This window comes from Ambystoma mexicanum, chromosome 2q, assembly GCF_040938575.1.
Source record: "Ambystoma mexicanum isolate Mex_15411 chromosome 2q, UKY_AmexF1_1, whole genome shotgun sequence".
NCBI lineage: Eukaryota > Metazoa > Chordata > Amphibia > Caudata > Ambystomatidae > Ambystoma > Ambystoma mexicanum.
The window spans coordinates 1,074,148,937-1,074,176,293 of NC_090924.1; the positions used below are offsets into that span (position 1 = coordinate 1,074,148,937).

At 44.2% G+C, this 27,357-nt stretch overlaps 1 protein-coding gene across 5 annotated transcripts in view; it reads left to right on the forward strand.

The window, feature by feature from the left end:
• The window catches only part of CDK14 (cyclin dependent kinase 14), a 2,372,392-nt gene that overhangs the window by 1,577,205 nt on the left and 767,830 nt on the right, over positions 1-27,357 (forward strand). The window lies entirely within an intron of this gene.

A 27,357-nucleotide genomic window follows, 5' to 3' on the forward strand; every position in this document is an offset into this window, starting at 1 on the left:
TGCTATTATTGAATAAGTATTGCCAAAGTACAAAGTGTTATTATTTAAATGTATATTTATTACTGAACCTTATTTTATATAAAGAAGCTGTGTTATCACCAAACATAGTGTGTGCACATTCCTTTGTGCAGGCTTTGGGGAAACACTGTACTTAAGAACCAAACTGCATCACCTCCTGAAAGCTTAAGCCTGGCTGCTCGTCCATTGCTACCATATCAAGAACCTTGACTGGGGTGTTCTGTGCCTTTACGCTACCATATAGAGGGAAAACATAAAGATTCCCCCTCCAGTTTTCACAACCACCAACCCAAACAACCTTGTCTTCAGAAACTGCCACTGCTTCCTTAGTAACTCTAACCACCAGATGTTTAAGCATACCAAGCTTCTCCAAGCTTTTCCAGGGTTGTCCCTAATCTCACCTCCAAGCTTCTCCACTTCAGACTCTTGCTCCAAACTCCTTTTTCCAACTCTGCTAAATGTCTCTCCCCAGCACCTTCTCCAAACACTAACCTCCTTCCTCCAAACAGCCAACTTGTTTCTCCAGACACGCACCCAAACTCACTGAGCTTATTTTAAAGGGCTTTGACCCACCTTCTAGATTCTCTCTGGTGAAAGGAGGCTCGTGTGTGTTAGCTGAGCAGTGAACTGGCTCTTGGGCTCTGCCCCTGGGATGTCTTTTAGCCAGTGCCTTAAGTGGCACTACAAATCGAGCCGGGGCCCATCGAGGGGGCGTGGCCTAACAACGGGGGTCTTGATGGGCCGTTAGGCCACGCCCCCTTGACGAGCCCCGGCTCAATGGGCTACTGGCACCCCTGCCAGGCAGCCTTTTGTAGAGATTAGCACCCTCTCCCCTTTGGGGGAGAGGGTGCTGATCTCTGCATTTCTATTCTATAGGCTTGCCTGGCAGGGGACAGCGCCTCTCCTATTCAGCCTTAATGGTGGCGCTGCCCCTCGCCAGCTGGGGAGGGGCAGCGTCACCATTAAGACTGAAAGGGTGAGGCCACTGGAAGCAGAGGCCTTTTTCCTAAAGACTGAAACTCCCGAGAATCCACGGGAGCTTCAGTATTTAGAAAGCAAGGCCTCTGCTTCCAGCGGCCACACGTTTTCTCCATAATGGTGGCGCTGGCCCACGTGCATCCCTTGATTAAAGGGATGCCTCGCAGGTGCGGCGCCACCATTATGGCTGAAAGGCATTTTTTTCTGAAGCCCGAAGCTCTCGCATACGAGCGAGAGCTTCAGGCTGTAGAAAAAAATGCTTTTTCCTGTAGTGGCCGGGGCTGACAGGGGAGATTAGTGGGCCCCGGCAGGGCCCCGCCTCAAAACGAAATTTCGGAGACTGCCGGGGCCCAGCCCCGGCAGGCCCCGGCCCACTTAAAGCCCTGCTTTTAGCCCTAAAATGGACTTCCCACCCCTTACGCCATCTTCACTCTGCTTGTCACACTCTGGTCCTTTATTGAAGCCTCTCTCTGTGGTGAAAGTGGTCTTGGTTGTGTTACTTAGGCATCTACTGAAGTGATTGGCTGGTAACCCCACCTCTGATGATGGCTTACAGTTCTGATGTAGGACTTGGGACTGGTTAGTTCCTCTTGACTGGCCAACTCTGTGGTTACCATGCTCTGCCCATGGATAAGGCAGCAGGACTTCATCAAAATCTTCACCCATATCTTGCTGCCCTCTTCACTGGGCGTGGGGCGAAGGCATTCTGATCTCATTGCTGCCTCTGTATTTTCTCTTCAGGTATTCATGAGACTGATTTTTGGCTTGGGAATCCTTCCTAGCAGGGCCCTGTAAAGCTTGGCCTTGAGGGATGTTCTTCACCAGGGGAGCACCCGAGTCGTTGTACTAAGCTTCTTTCTAAGAATAGTGTATGGAATACTTGGGGATTGCTCTAGTAAAGTTTTCCCATGCTCACCCTGACTGGTTTCCCACAGTGTCCCTGACTCCCAGGTAAATTCCTGATCCCTGATTTCCAGGCCTCCCTTCCGTTTACAGGAATGCAGGTCCTCCTGTAGGCACCCTCCTTTACATGTAGGTGCTTTTAGTGGGCCGAGCAATGCAGCAATACCTTTCTCTGTTCCTCAGGGTGGAACTAGTAGGACAATGAAGGCTCCTAGCCTTTGGATCGTTTATAGTAGTGGCCAGCTGACTGAACTCACCTCTGTCATCTTGGGTCTTTCTCACATGCTTGCGACCAAGCATTTACTTATAGTTGGAAAACCCTGGGTTTTTCCAATGTTGGTATCTTTGTGACTGCTGACTGACTCTCAGTGAAACTTGTGGGTGCCTCGGCCCACCGGGACGCCCATCATTATGATCTTTGTTCTGTTGTGGGTTTGAGACTTCCTTGCCCTGTACTGTTCTGCCACCAGGAGCCTTGATGGATGGGTTCTGCACCAAATCTGAAATGTTTGAAATTGGGCCTACTTGTTGTGTTAGCCAGATAGCTGTGGGCTGACACGCCCAGAGTATGTGCAGGGTACTTGCATCCTGCAGGAGTGGTGACAATTGGTACTTCAGTTATGCAGGCAGACTGTCAGGAATCGTCTAAGTGGTGTTCTTGCAGTTGCCATGTCTTCTTGGTGTTCCAGGACGGTGCTGGGGCTAGACTTGTAGGTTGATATCCATACCTCCTTGGTGGGTTCATACCAGCATGTGGGTCAGGTTTGCAATGAAGATCACATCTCACCTCTGGTCCTCTAGTCTAGGAGCATTCAACAGTTAAACCGCCCAGTTAAAACACGTTTTATTTCGAAATCCAAAGGAGAGAGCAGCAGAAAAATAGGAGGAATTTAATGATCAGGAAGATATGACGTCAGGCCCGCCACAAGGTCTTTACATGCCACCCACAAGAAGAGATAAAAGGAAAACGTGTTCCCTATTTTCACAATTATGCAAATAGATAAAACTGGAGCAAAACCTTAAAGTACATTAAGTAGAATCATTAAGCAAGAGGAAGATATGATTCTCGCTTCCATTTTAGAATATTTCTGAGCCTCTCGCTGTATAACCCCAAAGAATGCACAGCAGTTCACCCTCGTCCCTATCATTCCTGCATGCATGATTTATTCCCAACAATTGACACAGATGTTTTGACAAAATACAAACAGCCGGTGAACAACTTTAACTCCCACCAACCTAACCAGAATGATAGCATGAACCATTTTTCTTCCTATCGTACTACACTCAATTATTGTATTAAGGTATAGCTCTGTGAAGTCATTGGCAATCTTAGGGCAAGGTGTGAGTGCAGACTCACATAGCGCCTCATGAGTTGTGCATTGTGGCGCAAAACGGGGGTAATGCAGCAGTAACACAGTTACCGTCGCATTACTGATGCATTACCGCACCGTCCAACTATCTTTTTCATTCTGGGGTGGAGGAAGAATCTCCAGCAAAATGTTGTAGGTAATTCTGCCACCTTACAGCCATCAAACGGACAGTTTGGCAGAATTACCTCCAGCGGAATTACCACCAGTGGAGGTCTATGGACTCCATAAATGAGTACCAACACCGCCATACCGCAATTTGTAATGCAGTGGTTAGTGCCACCGGACCAAGTGGCAGTAACAGTAAATCCGATTGGTGTTATCTTGGCGGATTTACTTTCGAGATACCATCAAACTTGTAATGAAGCAGTCTTCAATCTGTACAAAGTATTCACTCTGTAAGATAGGACACAAATGGCAGGCTGTCAAAAAATTAAGCATGGCACCAAAAATTATTAATATTAATCGTTCATTTCGCTTGCGCATATTTTGATGACTTACACCCTATGAATAAATCCTGAATATCTGATGTAATGCACACAGGTTTCAGCAAGAAAACTTCATAACAAACAATCTGATAGGGACAACGATTCTGAAAACTGCTCCTCGCTGAATACTACTTTATTGCAGTGCTCCGTAAGCCCAGCAAAAACCTAGTTGGGACTTAATGGTTATACGTGGAATGCCAAGGGCCTACAGAGCAAGCTGGCATGGTGAGGGAATTAATCTGAGCTGCGTTTCCAGGAGATTTGGATGTTAAATGATGTTAAATGATCCTGATGGATGTTAAATGATCCTTCTTGTAATCATTTTTCTTCTTATGCCACATCTGACAAATCCAGGGTATTCGTCTCTTCTTCCCATTGAGGCTAAGGAGATGTGCTTGCTCAGAAAAACCCTCCCTAGGAGTTTGGGCAAGTGGGACTGCACTGGGAGTGACTCCCCCTTTTGGGGACAAGGACTCCCGGGGTAGACCAATCAACCCTATGCCATCTGTACTCTCTGCCTATTTGGGGACCACTGTGCTTGTACAGTTGATAAAGCCTCTCGACTTGTCCAAAACCTATGCTGAACCCTCTTCAGACACCTGTTGATGGATCATTCCTGTTGTCCACCTCCACCATGTAGTTTTGGGCTAACAATGACCTTTGTCCCCAAGGTCAAAAATCTGGGCTGCCTATGGCACTCCAACCTTGGCTGTGATCAGCAGGTAGAAGCTAAGATACAATTGGTAGTCTATTCTCTTCACAGTTATGACATGGCCACCCGTTTGTTTCCCAGAAAGATCATGCAATTATGGTAGCATTGGTTAATTCCTAGCTGGATTATGGGAAGAGTATCCTCCTGGGCATATCTGATAGACAAATCAACCGCCCACAGAGGGAGCAGAACACTGCTGTTCTATCGATTTTTAGAGTACCCAAAACTGCAACCATCTCCCCATTGCACCAATCATTCCACTGGCTTCTGTGAGGGGTCAGAAATGGGAGGTGGAAAACTTTTGGATGATTTTTCAAATAATGCCATTTTATTAAATTTCCACAAATTCCTCGCTATCCCTACCATGATGAGGATTTCCCTGCCTATCAAATATGTGCCAATTCACAACATCATCAACAGTTTCATGTCTAATGTATTCACAGTCTCTCTTTATAACCTGGGTGAGCTCCCCTTCCCCAGGTTTTAAGTTAGATTCTGTTTCCGATGTTCAACAAAAAAAAACAAGGAAATCCGGGTTTGCAACAAAGTTCCAAAACAGTTCTTGGTTCCTTCACTTTATAAAAAGAAAGTTCTATAAACAACTGTTCAATCAAAAGAAAGATTCCTCTTGTTCCTTGAATAATAATTTCCACAGCATCAAATAGGATCAATAATTTTCCTGGTCAAGATGCTTTGCCACAATTTGTAAATGCCAAAGAAAGAACACAGCTCCTTGGCAGGTGTAAAGAAGCGCAGCTTCTGGCAAGGTTAATGAAACACAGCTTCTTATTAGCTCTTCTCAATTCTCTCTTTAGAGAACCATAAATCACAGTGTGTATTTTTTTCAGGATGACATCACAGCACATCTGCTTCCACCTGGGCAACTCTCATACCAGGTAAACCTCTGCAAAGGTTCACCATGCAGGTCTACTCATCTGCCCGATAGTGTTCCATACTCAACTGTGCTTCTGAAGTTTTAAATTTACTGACAAACAGATGTTTTACCACAGCTTAGACAGTTTGTAGCTTTGTCATTTTATCAACTTTTCAGAAAAGAAAATATTCATATTAGGGCTCCTCAACACCTTCATGTAGTCAAGGCACTCTTCCTCTGTATATTTACCTCCCAGAGGGGCAGCCTCTTTGCCTCTTGTCTTTTTGGAATATTATTATCTACCACAGAGTCAGAAGTTTGCAACTTTGAAAAACTTTCTAGAAATGACAAGATTCACGTTAGTCCCTCTCAACGCCTCTAAGTAAGCAAGGCACTCTTCTTCTGAACATTCATTTTTTAGCAGGTCTTTCTGCGACAGCAACAACCAAAATGCCTTTAAGGATGTAATTCTACATTTCCTCCTTTTGGCTTTGGCAATTTGAGTTATACCAACTTTTAGGTACCAATAACAATCGGCAAGATTCACCTTTTTACAACTTTGCATTTGCCCTTTATCATCTGGACAACTAGAGCAGCTTGATTGTATGCCTTGTTGTTAGTCTCTTTTGGCTGTAGACAATGTTTGTACAACACTTCAAGCTTTGGCAATACTTGTACCCACCTCGGCTTCGCCAATGCTTGTTTCACTCTTGGCCTGGGCAATGATTGTTCCTTAGAACTCACGATTAGTGCTACATTATCCCCAACTAGTTCACAGTTGACTCTTTGGTTAACCTTTACCTCAGAATCACTTTTAGGTGCACAACACCAGCCTTCCGTCTGTTTTCTTCAGTTTTAGTACTCAATTAAAGTGGTTCATAGTGCTTCACTCATACACAAGTGCTACTTCCATGGCATTCCATTGTGTGACAATCAATTTTTGTGTTAATAATTTTTGCTCACATGCAAGTGATTCTGCTTGGCTACAGTTGCCTGCCTTTGTTCGCGCAAACGATCAGAATGCTTGGTAACACTCACCAGCTTCTGTCTTGCTCCCTTTGTGTGCTGCAGGACTTATTCTGGCTTCATTTGAACATACACTCTTTCTCTGCAAAGGTGTCTTCATTACCGCCACACAGTCACAGAGCTTGTCTCGCTCCTGGGACCCTCGGCTGCTCACCAACTTTCAGTCATGGTCTTCGGCACGCTTCTACCTGCACAATCTCTGCAATCAGGTTCACTTGGGTTCACATGGGGAAAGCAGTTTTCCTTCTTGCTTTCCACTGTGCAACCTCTGCTCTTCAGATTTAGGGGAAACAGAACCCTCTGAGGATAAGCATTTGAAATCTACTTGGTTTTGGTCTAGTCATCCCTTTTTTCCACCAACTTCTGCTTAGACTGCCAACAATGCGCCATCCTTTTGCTGCTGCTACTGCTATGACTACTACAGCTCCATCTCCATCTAATGGACTCTCACCTGAAGGGGCCTTTTAATCCTCTCTATTTCCCTTAGTTGTAGGTCATTATGCTTAACAAGCTGACTATTCCTGTCACATTGCTCTTGGGCCTTCTTGCTTGTCCCAGTACTTAGGGAGTTATGGGACTTATAATCGAAAACAACAGAATTAGGCTTTTTTTGTCAGCTTTCTATTTTTAAATGTAGATTTACTTTATGCGTTTAAGGAAAAATCACAAGAGTTCAATTGAAATGGAGAAGGCAGTTTGTTCAAGCAATTATTCATAGGTTTCCTTTCATTGTACCTCTGGGAGTAATGGGGATTTCAAATCTTAGAAGATTCAAACGGTCTTTCCTTACTTAGTATGTTTGAAGATTTCACATTAGTTTTACCCACATCAAAAGGTGGTTAAGATACATCATAATGACAATGAGCCATTACATGCCTTGGTACCTGTAAAAGGTTCTTCCCTTTTAAAGTCAAATACTGTTCTCATCCAACGGGATCTCCTCACCACCCTGGGCCTCGTCTCCTCCCAGCTGATCCTCCCACAGAACACCACCCCCAAGGTCAGGATCGGGAAGCCTCTGCCTTTCCCTGGCCACCTGGGAGGAGACTTTACGCAGGGCTTCAGTGTGGGATCCACAGGAATCATCACACTTCCAGTAAGCAACGGATACATTTCAAAATTCTCTGCATGGTTTTTAAGTGCCTTAATAATTTATCCCTAAGATACCTGTCCAGTAGGATGGTTTTTACAAGTCTAGGCACCTTCTACAATCTCTTGATAAGTACTTATTAGTGATTCTGCCATCCAGATTTCACCATTGGGACTATAGACATTTCTCGACATAGAGGCTCAGACTGTTTAATTAACTGCCCGGCATTCTCCCTTATGGTTACGAGTACTAATGGTTCGGTGCAGACTTCAACTTGGTAACAGCTGTGCTTTAATGCATTATTTTTCTGTTTGAAGCGTGTTTGAAATACATCACATCACATCAGGGAATAATCAGAAGCACATTACTTACTGGGACCCAGGCTCCTATAAGATCACATAAATCCTTGCTTGGAGGAGGAAATTCCCTGACCTGTGATTGAACAGCAGGGGAGGTGCCGCGCAGAGTGGACAATGCCACTGGAGAGCGGATTACGGGGAGCCTGGAGGCGAAACCACACAAAGAATGTGGTGGGCGCATACCCTGCAAAACTTTGCAGAGCCCAAGAACACTGAGAGTGCAAGCTCCGTAACGCTGGTACAGGGAAACCGAGAGAGAGAGTCATGAGCTATGAGGAGGCCCTGAGAAGACTGTCACCACAAGAGGAGACTGAATGGCAGGCCTAGATGAAGTGCTATGAAGAACCAGGTACAGAGGCTGTGTAGGAAGAAAGTAGACAGATACTTTAATGCCATGAGGGGTGAATCTAACCCTCAAATCCTTTATGGGATAATGAACCCAAGAGCAGTTGAAAACAGGGCCAGGATTCCTGAGTAATATTAAAGAAACCCAAAGCAAAGAAAACCAAAAAAAGCGTATTGGAAAGTCCCAAGAAGATAGAGGGAGGCAAACCATGGCAAGAGGCTGCAATGAGAGTCCACTGATGGGAGAGGCCGCAAATAGCCTACAGCAAAATCAAAGGGTCCAGAGAGACACAAACTGTGATAATTTTGAAAGTCTAGAGAGCTCTAAAGTAAGAAATGTATCATCCACAATATCCAGGAGTGGAGGGACTTGAGGAGGAGAGTGGGGGCAAAGGATACGGCAGGCTTGGGGAGAGATACATCAAATAAGCCACTGAATGAAAGCTATACATGACTTGGTGAATTGAGGAACAAGGATTCAGTTACTTTGTACTTTCTGCTAAAAGGAACATCTATTTGAACCACTGGATGTAAGCTATGAAAGATTCTGGTGAATTGATGAACCAGTATTAAGCTATTTTGTACTTTTCCTGAGAGGAACATTAATTTCATCTGGTATTGTTTTTTTGTGAGAGCTTCTTTGGACATCTTAACCAGGAACCATGTCCTGCGAAGAGCATTTACCTTGATAAGGCCAAAAGCTAGGGGGTCAGTTGAGAAGTATTGAAAGACCCCACGGTGAAAACCCATGTCTTTATTTTGTTTCTTTTTATCTAGTGGTAGGCCCAGGTAGTTGGACAGGCTAGGACGGAGGACTGTGTTTTTGGTTAAACAGGCATTTTGTTTCCTAGGAAGGGAATCAGCCTCTTAACAATAGGTAAAGCAAGCCTTTTTCTTTTACTTAAATAAAGACACTTTACAATATATCGCTGGTCCAAGTCTTGCTTCTGGTTTGCCACACACACCAACTACTAAAAGTGTTAAATACCGGCAATCAATACTAAGAAAAGTATTAGCATTTTATAATATACACCAGCCTAATACACAAATGATTGTATTAGGTCTTGAAGAACAGAAAAACAGAGTTGAAAATGGAGACTATCATTTTGGTAAATGTATATATACACACCAGAGGGGAAGGTGTATGATTATATGTTATGGGAAGTGGGTGCAGATATATACTGATACTAAGTAGGATCCTCAGACTTTAGTGCCCTCCTAATGGGCGATCATAATGCAGAAAATATCCCAGAAAAGGTTTCTGGATGAATTTTAATTTTAATAATATCTTTGGTCAATTCCAGAAGCTTATGAGCTAAATAAAAAGACACATGCTCAATGGAAGATCTTCTTGGATGCTCAATAAGAGGGTTGAAACCCTAAATGGTGTCTGTGAGGAAGCAGGGAATGGGAGTGAAATGGGCAGCAGGGAACTGGCCATTACCCATATCTGCACCCCATGACGGTATAGTGGAACACTGGGTGTTCCTGGCATGATTAGGATGTCTGCCGGGACGTACCTGGTAGGAGCCCCAGAAAGAAAGAGGCATGCTGCACTTCAGACCAACCAGAAGCAGATGTGGGGAATAGCAGCACTCTGGTGATTCTCTGCATATCAACATGGCCACCACTGTAAACATTTGGAGCAGATAGTTGTTGACTCGGGAACATCCCGGGAGGTGCTGGAGCACAGGAAACGGTAATGGCGGTCGGAGCACACCATAGAACTATTGAGAGCCGGGCTAGGGTAAACCAGGAGAGGAAGGACAAAAGAGAAATATGATTGTACAGCCTAGGCAAACAGACAGGGGCAGAGATGATGAGGAGGGGGACATCAGGGTCAAATGAGGAATGAAGAAGGGATATAAAAAGGAGGAAACCAGAATGAGTGCTGTTTTTTAATTTTCTTTGCAGCACAAAGAGAGTGAGGAAGCAGAACGGATGAATACCTCTGGGCCTTCTGAGGATCATAAGGAACCTAAATGAGAAACACTCCAGAAGAAGTGGAGACAAGCACAACAGGAACCCACTGAGAAAAGATTGCCTGCAATGCAGGAATTTTAGTTAACCTGAAATATATTAAATAAAGACCTATTCAGAACTACCTAACCAGTGTGGAGTTGTCCTTCCTGAGACAAACTCTCACAAGTGGTGTTAGTGTGGGATCCTGATAGATACCATAGACACGCTCATAAAGACCCTAACAGAAAGTCAGCAGCAACTACATAGGCCTTCCAGCTTCAGACTCAACAGGTGCAAGCAGACCGCCAGGCCTGCCAACAAGCTATACCGGTGCAGCAAGCTCAGATACTGGATGCCACAACAACCAGAATAGAGCCACACGTACCAACGACAGTGTTACAAAAATATACAGCTGGCAAGGATCCATCCCATTTTTCGGTAAACGTTATGGTTAACCAGAAGTAAGACTCATACCAGAGGACATGCTTCAACTCGTGTTTGTTAAAAAGAAAAGGACAAGCCTCACTTTTCCTACTTCTATAAAGGGGATTAGAACTACCTAAAACTAAGTTGCTCATCCGAATGTCAGAATAATCAAAATCAGCACTACGTCCTACCCTGTTCAACTACCTGGCCCCCTACCACTGGATCAAAGGAAACAAAGCAAAGAACCAGGCTTTGATGCTGGGGTTTGTCAACACCTCTTAGCTGACCTGCTTGTTTCAGATCATCTTCCCAGGACATGGTCCCTGGTTAGGATTTTCACAGCAGTATCCACAAAGAATATCCAGATTAAACAAATGTTCCTCTCAGGAAAAAAAGAGATACAAACTCACTCAATCCTTGTTCATTTGTATGATAAAAACATTAATTGCTTGCCTCCAGTGATTCATTCAGCTTTTCTCTCCCCGACATTTGTATTTGGTGGCCCACCTCGCCCTCTCGAGCCTTCCCATTCCTGGGAGATGTCTCTCAGAACCCTTGGGTCTGCTGTAGGTTATTTCCAGGATCTCTGGTCCCTGGACTCCCCTTGTAGCTTTCAGCCAGGGTTTGCACCCCTTTTTCCTCTCAATACTTTGCAATGTGATTCTCTTGACTTTCTTTACTTTTGGCTTTTCCTGTGTCACTCAGGACTCCTTGGTCCTGTTTTAGATTGTTACTGGGTTTCTTAACCCATATTGGAGTTGGGCTTTGGTTCCCCTCACCTCGTAGCAATCCACTGGCCATTTCCCTTGCTTCCCATGTGGCCCGCATACCTGGTTCCTTTAGGTGCTTCCACCAGGGAGGGTTAGGGATGCCGGTGTTGGCAGCAATCCTCTCCACCTGCCTTTCAGTTGTCTCTCATTGTGGCGGCCTTCTCGGGTCTCTGCTTGTGCTCGTAGCTCTCTCTCTCTCTTTTGGTTTCTCAGTGCTGGGGTTACCAAGCTTTTGCCTCCAGCATTCCTGGGTTAGGTAAAAATTTGCAGGCTAAGCACCCTCCACATTCTTTGTGTGGTCTTGCCTCCAGTCTTCCCTCTCAGGGCCCTGCTGTAGCTTGTTTTTCTCTCTTTCAGTTTCTCTCAGTCTGGGTGTTGAGGAGCTTTTTCCGAAGGCGTTTCTGGATTCGGCTGAGTTTTGCAGGCTCCTGGCCCACTACATCCTTTCTGTGATCCGCCCTCCAGCTGCCTTAATTCTGCACCCCAGCAGCAGCCCCATCCCTTCATGTCTGCTCCCCTGCCATTCAACTCTGCACCAGGAGGTCTCCTCTAATGCAGCCTTCTCTTGGCTTTGCCAGCATCTATTTCTCTGGCTTTCTCCAGCAGCAATTTCTACGAGGGCCTGCCTGTGTCACTTCTCCTTCCCTTCCCCTGTCACAGTTTCTCAGGAAGATGGCAAAATACCTTCTTTGGTTGACATTGCTGGGCTCAGAAACATTCTGTGGGCTGCGCACACATCACGTCCCATCGGTGCTCTCGCCTCCAGGCAAAGCTGGATTTGCGCGATGGCAGCAGCTTCCAATCTGCTCGTCTCCTCCCTTGCTGATTGACTCAACTTCAGAGTCTCTTTTTCATCAACGGCTGATCGTCGTCTCTGTAACGTCTCTGGCTATAAGATGCCAATTCTAAGGAGTGTTCAGCAGTGGTGTCAGTCAAACAAAAAGGTCTTAACACATTTCTAACTTTTGTGGCCCCCATAGAGGCGGAGAATACATATTTTAGTAGGGTACCCCTACTTTTGGAGTTCTCATCCCCTAAGATGGAGTCATTCCTAGTGAGGTCCCGCTTGCCGACACCATAGGAAGGTTCTTGCGGAGTAGGCTCACCTCCTAGCCTCAATGGGGTGGCTCCACCTAAGGGAGAAGGAATGAATACCCTTGATTCATCACAAATTCGAGTGAGTGGCCCAGAATGCCCTATGGCCACCAGAGATGTGGGGCCAGTATATCGCACCCTTCATGAAAGGGGAAATGCAAAGTGCGTAGCAGCCCACTAATCCCACAGATGATACAACATATGTTGACATCAAAGGAACTGTCATGGAGCGATAAGGTCACGATGAAGAAACACATTGAGTGTGGTTCAGAGAAACATGATTGAATCCAGGAAAAACACACAGACAATTGTTTCACAGAGTGAAAGTTCTGGCCAATAGATGGCTCCAAATGGCCACCACCAATGAAATGGCTGATCGTATAATGGTGGAACAATTTGTCAAAGCCCTTCCTGTGCGCAGACAATGCTGGCTGAAGGATCATCAATGGACCAGCCTGGCTGAAGCAGTGAACATTGCTTCGGTTTACCAAAAAGCTGGCACCGGTTGAGTAGTGACTTTCTTGTCCAGAAACTGCCCCAGAACTACTTTCTGGAGCCCCACAACCATTAACCGGAGACCTCTTTTTCCAACCCCAGGAACAATGAAGGGAATATCCCAAAAACTCAAACTCTGGGTCCTAATACCCAAACAACCCAAATGCTATGATCAGGGAACTGGGGTCCAATTGCCTGAAACTGTGTGCCTAGGGTGAAGATTGAGCCCATGGACATAGGGCTATATGACACTGTGGAGGAGGTGGATGACAGATGGGTGGTAGTGTCTAGAGTGCCCTTACCATATCCCTTTATATGTGAAGCAGAGGGTGATGGTCTATGTACGCAAGCTATGGTGGATTCGGGAAGCCTGCAGACTGCCATAAGCGAAAGACTGGTGGTGTATCAATGGGGAGAATTACCATTAATGATCATAATAATAATAATAATAATAATTTAGCATTATTACCCACAGTGAGTGGTGTTCATTTATCGACCTCAAACGGATGAAAGGCTGAGTTTGGCCCTGCCGGGATTCGAACCTGCATCAGCAGGATCTGCACAGATGTCAAAGCGAGCGCTCGGGCTCGAGCGAGCAAGCGGACCATTGTTAGGATAAGGCGTTCCCCCGGAGATCTGAAACCCTTTCCCCTCAAAGATGCTCATGTTAGAATGGTGTGGGAAGACATGCATATAAAAGTCTCACTTTTAACCACATTACCCTAGGCTTTGGTCCCATATTCCAAAACCCATGATAGTAATAAGGAATATAGAAGATGGGTGGCTAGAACAGGCCCCTTTTGCTAAAACACCACATTCCCAGAACCCCTGTTAACATCAACAATGATGAAGAGAACAAACCATGCTACCAGTAGCTGTGGATTGGAGGATAGGCGAACAAGGGGACAGTTTTATGATAGTCAAAATGCAAGATCCATGGCAGACCAGGCTGGTGGGTAAGAGAAGGGGATGTACTTCAAGAAAAAAGATGGGCTTTAGTAAAAGCCAAGACCCTCTGTATCAACTACTCGTCCCCTAGAAATGTAGGAAAACTGTCATAGAGGCCACACACAGTTAAGTGGGTGAAGGTCATCATCAAATTGAAATAACCACACAGAAAATTCTTCAACCGTTCTTCTGGCAAGGTATCTACACTGACATTTCTAGGTTCTGTCAGCAATATCTAGCATGTCAATTAAAGAACCAGGCAAATGCACCAAAAGCTCTGCTCCACCGAATACTGCTAATCACTAAACTGTTTCGAAGCATTGGTATGGAAATCATGGGCCCTTTGGACCTCTCTATTAGAGGGAATACATGTCTCCTGATGGTAGATGATTATGCCTGAAGACATCCAGAAACTTTTCCTTTATGAGGTATTATGGCACAAAAGCTCTGTGACATTCTTGTCCCTTTCATAGTGAGAGTAGGCTTTCTGCAAGAGACTGTGATGGAGAAAGGGACTAATTTCACATTGACACTGTTATAACAGGTCTGCCGAACTCTACACAAAAAACACCTGAAGATGGCTGTGTACCACCACAAAACCAACAGGCTGGTATAAAGGTAAAATCAGACACTCTAATAGATGCTACATAAGAACATGGAACCAGGGTACAGGAGCTGGCATTGACTTTTGATTACCCTGTGCAACACTCCGCTTTTCACCTTTTGTGTTGTTGTTCGATAGGCATCTAAGGTCGCTGATGGACATACTGAAAGAAGAGTGGGAGAACCAACTGCCTCTGGAAATAACCCTAACTGAACATGCACAGATCCTAGCTGGCCGGTTGGAGAAACTCTGAGACATCGTCCAAACACATCTCCAACTGGCAGAAAAATTACAGGAAAAGCACTATAACAAATGGTCCCGACTACAGGTTTTTAAACTGGATCACAAAGTTATGGTGTTACTACCCACCACAGAGAACAAAATGTTAGCCTTTTGGGGAGGGTCTCTACATCATTCAATAAATTGTGGGACTGTTCATGTGTAAAGTCTGCTTAGATGACAGGAGTCCCAAACTACAAACCTATCATGTAAACCTCCTGAAGAAATGGGAGGAACCAAGATCTACAATCTCAATGATCAGTGTGGAAAATTCAGATGATCCAGAGATGTACCCTAAGTCAGAAGAAGCTGGGACTGAAACCTTAAACCTCAACCCAGAGTTGATCCCAAAACAGAGGAAGAAACTAAACCAACTCCTTTTCAAATGCCCTGCCACCTTTTTATAGTGCCAGGACTTACCTCGAAAAACTAAGCATAGCACAAATATCCCTCCAGAAACAGACAGTGTGACTGACCATATAGAATATGAGCAGTTGAAAAGGAGATACTAAGTGTGTTGGAGTTTGGATAATCAAACCTTCAACAAGCCAATGTTGTTCTCTATTCGTTTTAGTGCCGAATCCTGATTGCAGTATATTATTTATTATGATTTTCTGCCGCCTCAACGGTATATCCAAATTCAAGGCCTATCCCATGCTAAGATTTGAACACCTTCTGGACTGGCTTGGATGCTTCCAAAGCATCACAGCCATCAATCTAACCAAAGGATGCCGGCAAATGCCCCAGAGAGTGGATAACAAGGAGAAACTGTATATGCTACTGGCAGAGGATTACATCAGTACAAGGTCCTCTCCTTTTGACTTGATGGCTCCAGGGCCATCTTAAGCACTTTGGGGGCCTGGGGCATGGACACCTCTGGGCCCCCCTCCAACAGACCAAAGGAATTACGGGATATAGAATATCTAGTGGGCCGAACCCACGTCACAATATCAACCCATATCTTGATATGCTGCCTCGCAGAGATAAAAAAAAAAAGCATGGTAAACTCCCTTTCATATGCCTTATCCTCTTCATTCATATTGTAATCAGAGTGATAAAAAAGTAGCATTTCAAGGGCAACATTAGCAGTCTACGAGCGGGTACTTGTGTTCAAGCATAGGTTCAGCAAACATTTCATTAATAGCAGCCACGTGGAAAGTAAACTGGTCATAGTATAACTGCGGGACACAGATTCTATGACAAAGGTACACATAATCCAGAATAGTCAAACGACTAAGATTACCTGCCTCGGAGACAGGAAAAGTGCTCAAGAATGCATACAGGCGACCAATGGGAAGCATGGATGAAACTACACATACCATAGCATAGAGAGTGGATGACGATTTGAAGATACCAGGAAGGTGTCCGTATCCAGACAGACTGAGATTAGAAGTGGGACATGGTTTTCAAGCAGTGTTGATATTTGAAAGCAATGAAACAGGTGGCTGTGGTGTGTTATTACACATATCAATGCTCACTATCATTATAGAGGAAGCAATACTATATGTAGCCGGTGAAACCATGAGTGAGTCTTTTTTAAAGATCATAACCTGAGAACAAAATCACTCTGCAGGGCTGACAGTTTTGAAAGGTTTAGCGACTTGCAATTCTGACAGGTGAGGAAATACCAGATTAAATTAGATTCCCAGGATCACACATTGATTAAGAGGTAAAGCTGGGATTCATACCCACTCTGCAATTTCTGCTCTTTACCAATTTATTTTCTAGTTGTTACCCTGAACTAAAATAATCCCATTTTACAGAACTGACTTGGAAAATATGAAAATCACATAACCCAATATAAACATTTTGAAAAACAAAACGTTATAGAAACATATTATTCAAAATGGGAACGATTCTATCTTGATTGTCTCCATCATCAAGGAAAGTATATAATTGCCAGCATACTAACAGTGTGATCTGAAAAGATTTCAGATAGGTTTCTCTTTTGTATTTTAAAGCTTTAAAGATACCCCAAACACAGGCTTGGGCAATGGTATTTAAAAACGTGCAGAAATACCTTAGAATTGTACAAAAAAGCAAACCGTTTTGTTGTCACATAAGCAGACCTTAAAATATGCTGGTAAGACGCCTGCAATATCTGGTCTGCTATTTTCTGTCTAGAACTCCTTCCACTCAAATGCCTACATGATAGGAAAGATCAGGTAATTGGCCAAACAATGCCACCAGAATGTGAGAAGAAAACCTTTTCATAGAAGGCAGTGCAGCTCTGTCAGTGATATAAGATTTGTCCAGGATCACTTTATCATCTGCTGGCAAAGCCAGGATGCAAGCATGAACGCTTTGGTTCGACAGTCTGAAATTTGGATACATAAACTCCTCTAACAATTTATTGTCATCATTGGGGGTGTCTACCTAGGTTTTACAACTCCCCATCTAAATAAACCAATTTTTAGACCTTCACCATACTGACGCTGTGTTAGTTTCTATAGCAACCACTATCTGGTGCAGGTACATTAGTGATGATAACACCTCGAGTGCTATAAAACAAAGTACATATACATGCAGGCTTAACAACTTCATACATTCGAAACGCTGAGTCGGGATTGCTGGAATTTGGTATTGTAATCTTGCATATGAACGCATATCTCTGCAATGAGTGCTTAACACACTGAACTATCCTCTAAACCATCAGGGCACTCAAATGTATCAATATGTATTACAACTCTGGCTATTGCACATGATCAATATAACCCCCACGGAAAGGTGAGAATGCTACCGGTGTTGTGCCACGCAAACTATGTATACCACATTGAACATAGCATTACAGGATGAAAAGATCAGAATAAAAGGTACTTGTCAACAACAGACAGAAAATAGGATTATCCTTAGCAGCACACCAAAGAAAATCCTGATGTGTGATACTTCATTTTGTTGACTTAGGCTCCTTCTTGGGGTCCCCTCCAGAGACATCTCTGGATGGCTCCCCCATCATGTTTCAAAGACTCATGAATAAAATCCAGGTGGGGCACTGTCAATACACAGGAGCATATCTTGATGATACCATAGTGCATAGTACCTCATGGGAAGACCACCTCCTCCATTTCGATCAGATTTTCTAAGGGGGCGGCCCACAGTATAGCTCTATAACTTCTCCTGAATGGCCAGACAACCTTTCCCGCTCCGCGCTCGGTGAATCAGGTAAGAGGCTTTAAACTTGACCCGGGCAGTGACAGGCAGCCAATGAAGAGATTGTTGCACCTTAGAGGCATGCTGGCCAAAAGGAATCTGCTTCACTAATCAAACTGCAGCATTTTGCAGCACTTGAAGACGTTGGATAAGAAATGATGGTTGTGCCAGATAAATCGCTTTACAGTAGTCAATACTCCCATTAAGGCAGGCTGCAACTATCTGGGCATGGAATTTCTCAGAAATAAAGGGGAGAACTTTCTTTAACTGCTTCAGTTTAAGGAAGCCTAGTCCACATACTGAGTTTATGTGGGTCTCCATGGTCAGCAAAGTGGGTATTTCAATGCCCAGGTTCCAGACCACTTTGGTGGGTTCTGCCAGAGGTCTGAGTGAAGGTGGCCAGAATTCACAGGTGCAGCTCATTGTAGCCTCTGTTGGGCTGACGATCAGGAGCTCCATCTTCCCACCATTTAACTTAAGCCAATTGGCTTCCATCCAGCCCCAGATAGCGCCCAGGCAGCTTTTTTCTATCTTTCTCCCACATCAGTCTGAACGGGGGCTAACCTAAACAGAATTTGAGTATCGTCTGCATAGGAAAATACCTTAAACCCAAATGAGTGCATGAGTGTGATTGAGGGCTGGATGTATAGGTTAAACAATAGCGGGGACAGCGCCGAACCCCGAAGAACTCCACAGGTCACTGCAACTGGGGAGGATCGACAGGGGGGAAGAGAGACCATTTGAAAATGTGAGGTCAGGAAAGCACAGAGCTAGTTCAACACAGGGCCTGAGAACCCATCCTCTTTTCATCTAGATATAGAATCTCATGATCAATGGTATCAAAAACACCTGACAGGTCTAATAGGATAAGGCCTGCCGTGCCACCTTCATCTCTGATCATGGTGAGATCGTAAAGCACTGCCACCAAAACAGATTCAGTCCCCATCATGGGGCAAAAACCCATTTGGCAGCATTCCAGGACATTTTGTCCCTAAAGAAACACCATCAACTGTGGGGTGACCACTGCTTAGAGCACCTTCATGAGAAAAGACAGCAGCGAGATGGGGAGATAGTTAGGTAAAACTGAGTCATCCAGAGATGGCTTTTTCAACAAAGGGATCACTAAAGCTTCTTTTAACTTAATGGGAATATGAACGAAAGCCAAGGAAGAATTCACAACTTCCGCTAGAATCACAAAAAAACAACCAGGAACTTGTTTTAACAGGTACAAGGGAATATTATCAAGGGGGGGCTAATTTCAGGCTGGCAACTGTCCTGCTCATCTCGGCCCCATTGGTGGGTGTAAAAACAGTAAAAGGGATGGCAGCCTCCTCTACAGCTGATGGAATAGGCCTGCTGCTCTTGCGGGATGCACCAATATTATGTTCAATTATCCCTTTGTCCATAATGTCTTTCCTGATACCCCTGATGTTATCAATGGAAAAAAACAGATTGTACACAGAATAACTGTTTCTTTTGGAGCATGCACAGCTAGTTGGATGGAATTCGCAAAGTAAACTGATTTTGCTTCTTTCAGAGCCCTATGATAGGCTGTACGTTGCTTCTTAAAATCCTTGCATAGTCAAGCATTGTTAAGCTTTCTCCATTTGCTTTCTACTTGGTGGGTCTCCAAACGTAGCAAGCGAAGTTCCGGCATAAACCAAGGAGCAGAATGGGAGGAGGGTTTGGACAACAATTGAAGAGGAGCTAACTCATTTGTCACTAATTCAATCGTAGTGGTTAAACTAGATATGGCCGAGGACACTGGGCCGGGCTCAGGAGGTGACGAAAAGTAATGGCAGGCAATTTCCGAAAACACAAGACCAGAGTACACTCTTGCCCAGTTTCATTGTAATATAGTAGTTTCTCTATGTTGTGGGGCTTGCATAGCTCTCCCTGCAGCTTGAATAGTAAAGGGAACCCACTCGATGGTCAGATCAGGTTAGACAATGGCTAGGAAAAAACTCTCACAAATGAGAGGGAAGCAAATATAAGTTCTAAGGTGTGCCCTTTAACACGGGTAGGGCCAGTAACATTGTTGCACTAGTTGCAGTTGTTTCATAGCATTCAGAAAAGCATTATTGGCTCGGGCTGAACCAGTCAACAAGACATCAACAAAATACACTCTCCAGGACGGATGCCTCCAATACCTCGGGAGACTTAGTTATCAGGAATGGAGCGAGGACTATTTGAGCTCCACATTCTTACTCTGCATTAGAGAATTTTATTTAGAACTATTTCTCTTATTTATCAGCACAGTTTAAGAGTAACCCAATTAGAGCTTTTCAGAGATGTATAAAGTCTGTTACATCAATTAATATTAAAAATCACAAATGAGTCCCCATTCCTTCAACTCTATTGATTTTCCATGGTGTGATGAAGAAGTACGAGCTTTGAGAATGGAATGAACCCAATTATTATTATTATTATTATTATTATTATTATTATTATTATTATTATTATTATTGTATTTATTGAGCGCCAACCTAGCTTTGAGAAGCTACAGAGGTAAACAACAACACAGATACATAAAGAAGCACTTTACCGAGGTAGACACCAGTAGTGGTGCATAACGGAGCGTTTTTCAGAGGTAACAACAGAGCAGATTATACAGCGGGGGTAGGATACAGAGGGGCACAGAGGACGGGTACAGCTGTTCAGGGTGGCGGGGAGGAGAGGGGCAGACGGTGTCTACCAACATGATGGCCTAGGTGCTGAGAAGGAGAGAGTCCTTGAAGAGGTGGGTTTTAAGTTCTTTAATAATTAATATGATCCTATCGTTCAAGCAACATTAAGATCAGAACATATTCAATGTAAACAAGACAGAAAACGGAAAAAGCAGTGCCAACAGGAAACAATATTCCATTTTGGAAATATATAGCAAGAGCCCAACACAAGTTGTCCCCAATATGTAGCATTCCTATATCAGAAGATAATTGGGAACCCCTTCTGCAGGAACGTTATTATTCAAACCAAAAAATTCAACCTTTAAAGTGGTATAGGAAAAGAGGTCAGTATACCCACGCCATTGATATTTGGAATGGAATGCCTGCGCCAAGGCACACGGTTCAGACCAGGCTTGTCAAATGTTATTCTGCAGCAAAAGTCAAATCCCAGGCACCCCATTTGACAGCCCTTATTTATGGCCTGCCTGCCTGACTGCCAAATACCTGAACGTTGGCATGGGAGCATAATAACGCTCATACATAAAAATGAGTGTAAATATCTTCCTAGTGACTACTGCCCTATCACATTACAGAATGTTTTTGGCAAAATATTTGCAAGATATGTCCTTGAAGCCATATATGAAGTATGCAGTAAAATAGGAATTATTCCATTGGAGCAAACAGGTTTTTGCAAGGGGCATTGCAGCAAGGTCCATTGCCTCACTCTCAAGTGACTCATTGAAACACAGTGTAAGGATAAGGAAAGAAATGGATATGCTGATTTTTAGAATATCCGGGCATGTTTGATTGAGTGGATATGCCTACCTCCTGGAATACATTGAGAACTTGGGTTATGCCTGAACATGTACTAAACATCATAGTTCGACTGCACTCAAACGCTTGGAGGTTAATTCACCGAAGCGTTTTATAATGGAAACCCCCCATTGGAAAACACTCTCTGAATAAGGGCCTTGGTTCAGAGTACGATTGAAGTCAGTCGATCCCTTAAGGATACACGTTTTCATAGCTAATGGTCTGAGACAAGGCTTTGTCCTGGCTCTGCAGCTGTTCTCTTCAAACTTAGCCGATTTACCTGAAGTACTCAGAACACTGGAAAGCTCATGTTCATGAGTGGCGTAACGTGATTGAAAGGCATAAAAGACTTGAAATCGCACCACACCACATTTTCAAGCATGTGTATGGTGGATAGGAGGAATGGAGCGCAACTTCCATTTCCTACGTCTCCCTTCCTCTGTGCCGTTAGCGTTGGCATGCATTTTCATGCCGGCGGCAATGCTGAAGATCACTAGGGAGTCCACCTGCCTTATGCACCACTGGCAGGCAGCGTGCACAATACAATTGAACCCTACCCGACATGCTGCCATGTCCGGTGAGGGTTTTATTTCAATTGTGTGCACTGCTTGCTGTGTTCACAATCAATACGAATGAAAAAGTAAACACTGTCTGGCATGCCAGCATGCCAAGCAGCGCATACTCACTTTGCACTGCGGAGTGCAAATGTGAAGGGCAAAATGCAGCCTACACGCTTGTGCACCGCCTTTTGCTCTTCACATTTACACTCCGCAGTGCAAAGGATGAAAATGTGGCGGCAGGGAGCCGCTTACGTTACAATGTCAACTTAACGGGTCGCTGCCGCAAAATGACATTTGTATAGATGTTTTCCCTCGAAATAACACTCCATTCACGTGCAGGTTTTGCTGTATGCAGATGTTATATTTATTCTACATCCGGCCGGCATCCGCTGGGCTGCCGAGAACACTGTTAACTTTCAGTGGGTATTATTTGGAGCATTCTATGTTAATTAACATTCAAAAGACGAAGATTTGTTCTCCGAAAACCTGAGCGAGTAAAGGACTATAAATACGTGGGAAGCGTATTTCAAGAACGTTTCATTTGGTCAAAGCAACTAATGAGAACAATTGCTATGACTAATGCCCTGAGCATGTTTACGTGCCCAGTGTCATCGAGATTTTGACTCTTTAATAGAAGTTTACAGGGCAGAAATCTCAACCCTTGTTTTATATGTTGTTGAATGCCTTCAGATGAAATATCTACTGATGCTTGAAAAGATTGACAGCTAAACCAGGAAGTATCTTTCAGCAGTCGGCTCCAGAACAAACTAGAAGACTAGAAGTGGGCTTAGTAAGGGTAGTCTAGTTATTTGACTTCGGCAGCAGCTGCATGAGTAGATTCTGAGTAGATTTAGATATTTTATATGTACATACTTGGATTTCCGAGAGTTTAAACCTGCCTGCATTAGATTGAGAAGAGAATGATTGGCCCCACGAGCAATCCTTACAATTCTGTTGCAAATAAATCTGTATTCAAGGTAGTAGCAGATCCGATGTCTCTTGCTGTGCCACTCAAATATCTCTGGAGGGGATCTGCTGTAGGTGGAGTCCACTGTTCCCGAAAAGATACTGGATTGAAATACTCAACTTCAGGGTTCCAAGATGTCAATTGCAGTTTAGTTGTGAAGTTGAACATCAAAGCAGTGGCTGGGGCATGGGGGATCCAGAATTATAACTAAACTATTTGCCCATTCTGCAAATTAGCTGTTCAAGACACCATACAAATCTTATTAATTTCTCTGGTTTTATACATACCCAGAGACTATTTTTAAAACTGTTATTCTTAAAGTATGGACTATGGGTGCCCTTGGATTGCTAGATTTAACACTTGCCAACTACTTTTTTTAAAAATTATTTCACTGTATCGCATTGATTTTTTTTAAAATCAAGGATACTGCATGATAATTGACATAATAAGCTGCAGGTTAGGTAATTTAGCCACTAACCTATGTAATGTTCTATCTAGGTTGTTTTATTTTTTGTCATATGGCTTCAACTGAAACTTTTTTATCTACAATAAACTAAACTAGTCAAACTATATACTTCAGGCAATTGGTGCAAGGATTGGCCAGTAGGCCCCATCTCTTAGGTTGGCCTCCAGCTCTTATGCAGGACTTGAACATTAGACTGGCTAGTCTCTCTTATGGGTCAAGCCTCTCTCTGGTTGGTTGGATGGAATCCTTTAACCTATCTTAACCAACTTTGTGACAGTTGAGGCCTTGTGCGATGGCTAACCTATTGCCCGTTGAGTTTCTTTCCTAATTCAGGTCCCTCTCTTTCCTCTGTAGCTTTATATGAGATTCAGGGGTGCAATATGTTTCTTCCTCTATGATCAGAAGGCTTGTTTGCTGGGTTTCAAATGGGTGTTTTCGACTGGGGTTGTGTGACTAATATCAGAGGATTCTGCCATATGATCTGACCAGCTGTATCAGAGACCTGTGGTGGAGGGTGGGCAAGGCAGTGATGGTGAGGTTTAGGATACATTATCTGGAAACACTATCTTGTTGTATAGACACCTAACAAATGCTCTCTAAATAAAATAAAAAAATAAATAATCAATATAACCTTTCCTTTGAGCTGGATCTTTCATCTGCTTTGTGAGGTTCAGAGTGTCAAGAAGGCAGTGAAGATCTTCGTTGACTTGGTTTCTAGGTTGCCAGGGATGTTGAAGTAACTGAGAAAGGTGTTATTGGTGTGAGTGTGAGACACGGTGGTCACAAAGTCATTGAAGTCTCCAATGAAGGAGGTGTTGGGATTAGGTAGCGATCTGTAGATATGATAGGTTATTTATAAGGCGCGCACTCTGGTTCCCAGTGTTAGATACCTGCTGCATTTCAAGTTGCTGTTCATCAGGGAGGCTGTCTTTTCAGGTGTTACAAATTTGTCTCAATAGGTCTCAAGGAATTGTGGGAGCTGTAGTCTGGAGGGGAGTTGGTTCCTGGTTACCTTAAACAGACTACAGCTACCACAATTGTCTCAATAGGTCTCAAGGAATTGTGGTAGCTGTAGTCTGGAGGGGAGTTGGTTCCTGGTTACCTTAAACAGACTACAGCTACCACAATTCCTTGAGACCTATTGAGACAAATGTGTAACAACTGAAAACACAGCCTCCCTGATGATTGTTAGAGACATGAAAGCGCTTGGAGGAGAACAGCAACTTGAAATGCAGCAGGCATCTAACACTGGGAACCAGAGTGCGCTCCTCACCCACCCTCTGTTTTTCTACAAAACTGGTTCAGACGTCCCGGGCTTTAGAGGCAGCGGTTAGAGGCAGCGGCACCGGGGTCACCATGCCCTACCTAGGAGAGCCACATCATTGGTTTTTCCCCCCTCCACACACCAGGAAAAGATTGTGATTTTAAAAAAGGAGGGGAGTTGGTTCCTGATGACCTTAAACAGACTACAGCTACCACAATTCCTTGAGACCTATTGAGACAAATTTGTAACACCGTAAAAGACAGCCTCCCTAATGTTGTTAGAGACATGAAAGCGCTTGGAGGAGAACAGCAAGTATCTAACACTGGGAACCAGAGTGCGCGCCTCACCCACACTCTGTTTTTCTACAAAACTCCCTGGAAATCAGGACTATCACTGAGCACAGGGAGAGCTAAGGCTCCCAGAAGGGCAAGACCCTGAGGGAAAACCTCTAAAGGAGGAAAAACCTTAGTGCTACGTATGCTGCAGGAGATTGCTGGTAGTTTGACGCCTGCCAAAGTGGATAAGGTAGCAGTGTTTCTGTGGTGTAGAAATGGTAAGCCGAAGCCTACAATAAAGTAAGCCAGAAGCCAGAAAATAGAATAGGGAACAAGGCAAGGTAAGAAGTGTACAAAGGAGTCAATGGTAAAAAGGCTAACTAGCACCTAAGAAAAGGAAGGAAGGTTGGGATGCGCTGCTTGCCAAGTTCTGTGTGTATTTGTTGTGTGAGGAGTAGAGGTCCACCCTTCCCAGTGTACTGCCGTCCTGTGTAACATGGGCACCATTTTGGACTGGCAGGCACGGTTTGCATTGTCGCCCAGTTGTGCTTGGCTTGCTCTGGGGAAAGCAAGTCCAACGTTTCCATAGAAACCATGGGTGACTGTGGTGAGCCTGTTGTCTGACACTTGGTGGTCCTTTCATTTGTCACAACAATCACCCTAACAGTAAAATGTCTGCAAACCACGAACAATTAACTAATTTGAAGTATACACAGGTTTTTCTTTCAACTGAGCGTTAGCTTTCTACGGTGAGGTCTGAACTGTGCGGCTTCATCAGAGGATCTTTTCTCAACTGAGTAAATGCATTCCCCTCATAGATTGTATTTCACGACTGCAATTCTCTGCTGGCGCGATTCTACTCGAGCACGCTTTCACGTTCCGTGGTGGTGGACTGAGTGAGCCCAGTCTTTGAAGCAGTTTTTAGAGGTTGTGATGTAAATGTCCTTTGCGAGCCCCGGCCCACGTAAAGCCCCGGCCATGATGTTTTGCATAGCTCCTAACAAACAAAAAAGGACAGCGCAACGCTAGGCCTGCCAGACTGCAGCTTCATCAGGACAGTTAAGTGACCCACAGGGCAGGATGTTAGGAAAAAAGGTGGTGCAGTTTTAAAGCTCTCTGTCTTTTCAATTGCACCACATGAACAGTTTATTTTCTGACACTTTTGCAAGGGACTAAATGGCGACAATAGTCCAGTGATCATTACTCAATCAAAATCGTCCCTAAATGCACTTACGTTCATGCATTCTCAGGGAACTGCATCATCACCCTTAGTCGTTGCTAATCTATGAAGTCCCCATTTGCCTATGCTGTTAACCTCTTAAGTGCCATTGAGGTTCCCCCCCAGTGCCAATGGTTTTTTTTTAAAATCGCGGTATTCACCGCCCAAACCCGCCAGCATTTCCCCCCTCATTAACCCCTTAAGTGCCACCGACGAGCCGGGTCGTCGGTGGCAACCTGGAGCGGTTTTTACCGACGAGCCGGCTCGTCGCTGGCATTTAAAGGGTTAATGTCATATGTATTTATTTATTTAATTCGCATATAACAGTAATAGTTTTGCCTATACAACATTAATACACAACATAAAAACATACATAGGGCCTCATTACGGCTTTGGCGGTAGCCATGCCCTGAATAAGTGCATGGCTGCCACCAAAACTGGGTCCAGGTTCCCTGAATGGGGAATTACCGGGCCATTCCGAGTTTGGAGGGCCCGGTAATTCCCCCTTCAGGGAACCCTGGCCCGGACCTTCCCCATTCCCGTTTGAGCCCCCGTAGGGCTCAATGGGAATGGGAAGGGAGCTAACAACGGACCGATTACGACTGGCCCATTATTAGCTCCCTGGTCCCCTCGCGGGACCCGGTAAGGACGTCTGGTAAAACTAGACATCCACATCGGGTCCCACGAGGGAACCGCGTAATGAGGCGGAATGGGTTTAACGGGTCCGCCACCATTAGCGGCACCCGTTAACCCATTCCGCCAGGGTCGTAATGCGGCCCATAGTACCTGCCCCCTTTTAAAAACAAAAAAAAGGAAATAGGTTGACACCATCAATTCATTCAGTATTAAAAACGTCAAGTCATTTCTCAACGTCCAGTATAGTCATAATTTCGACGCATTTCCAATAAAATCTGACAAGGTGGAAAATTAGGTTATTGTCACAGCCTTTGTAAAATTCAGACCATATCATAGGTAAGTCATCTAAATTAAACATATTAGTGTAAGCTTTCAGCTATTTTGGCCACATTTTTGTTAGACTTTCACATACTATTAACAAATGTTCTAACGTTTCAATGTGTTCACCGCCACCCAGCCTACATAAGCGTCTACTACGTTGTATACCCGTCCGTACACCCTGAGTCAGTAGGGCTATACTAACATTACATTTCAGGCTTAGGTGTTGCTTGGCTATCACACTACTTGCAAATGCCACCATGCATTTAGGTTTCACCTCTCAG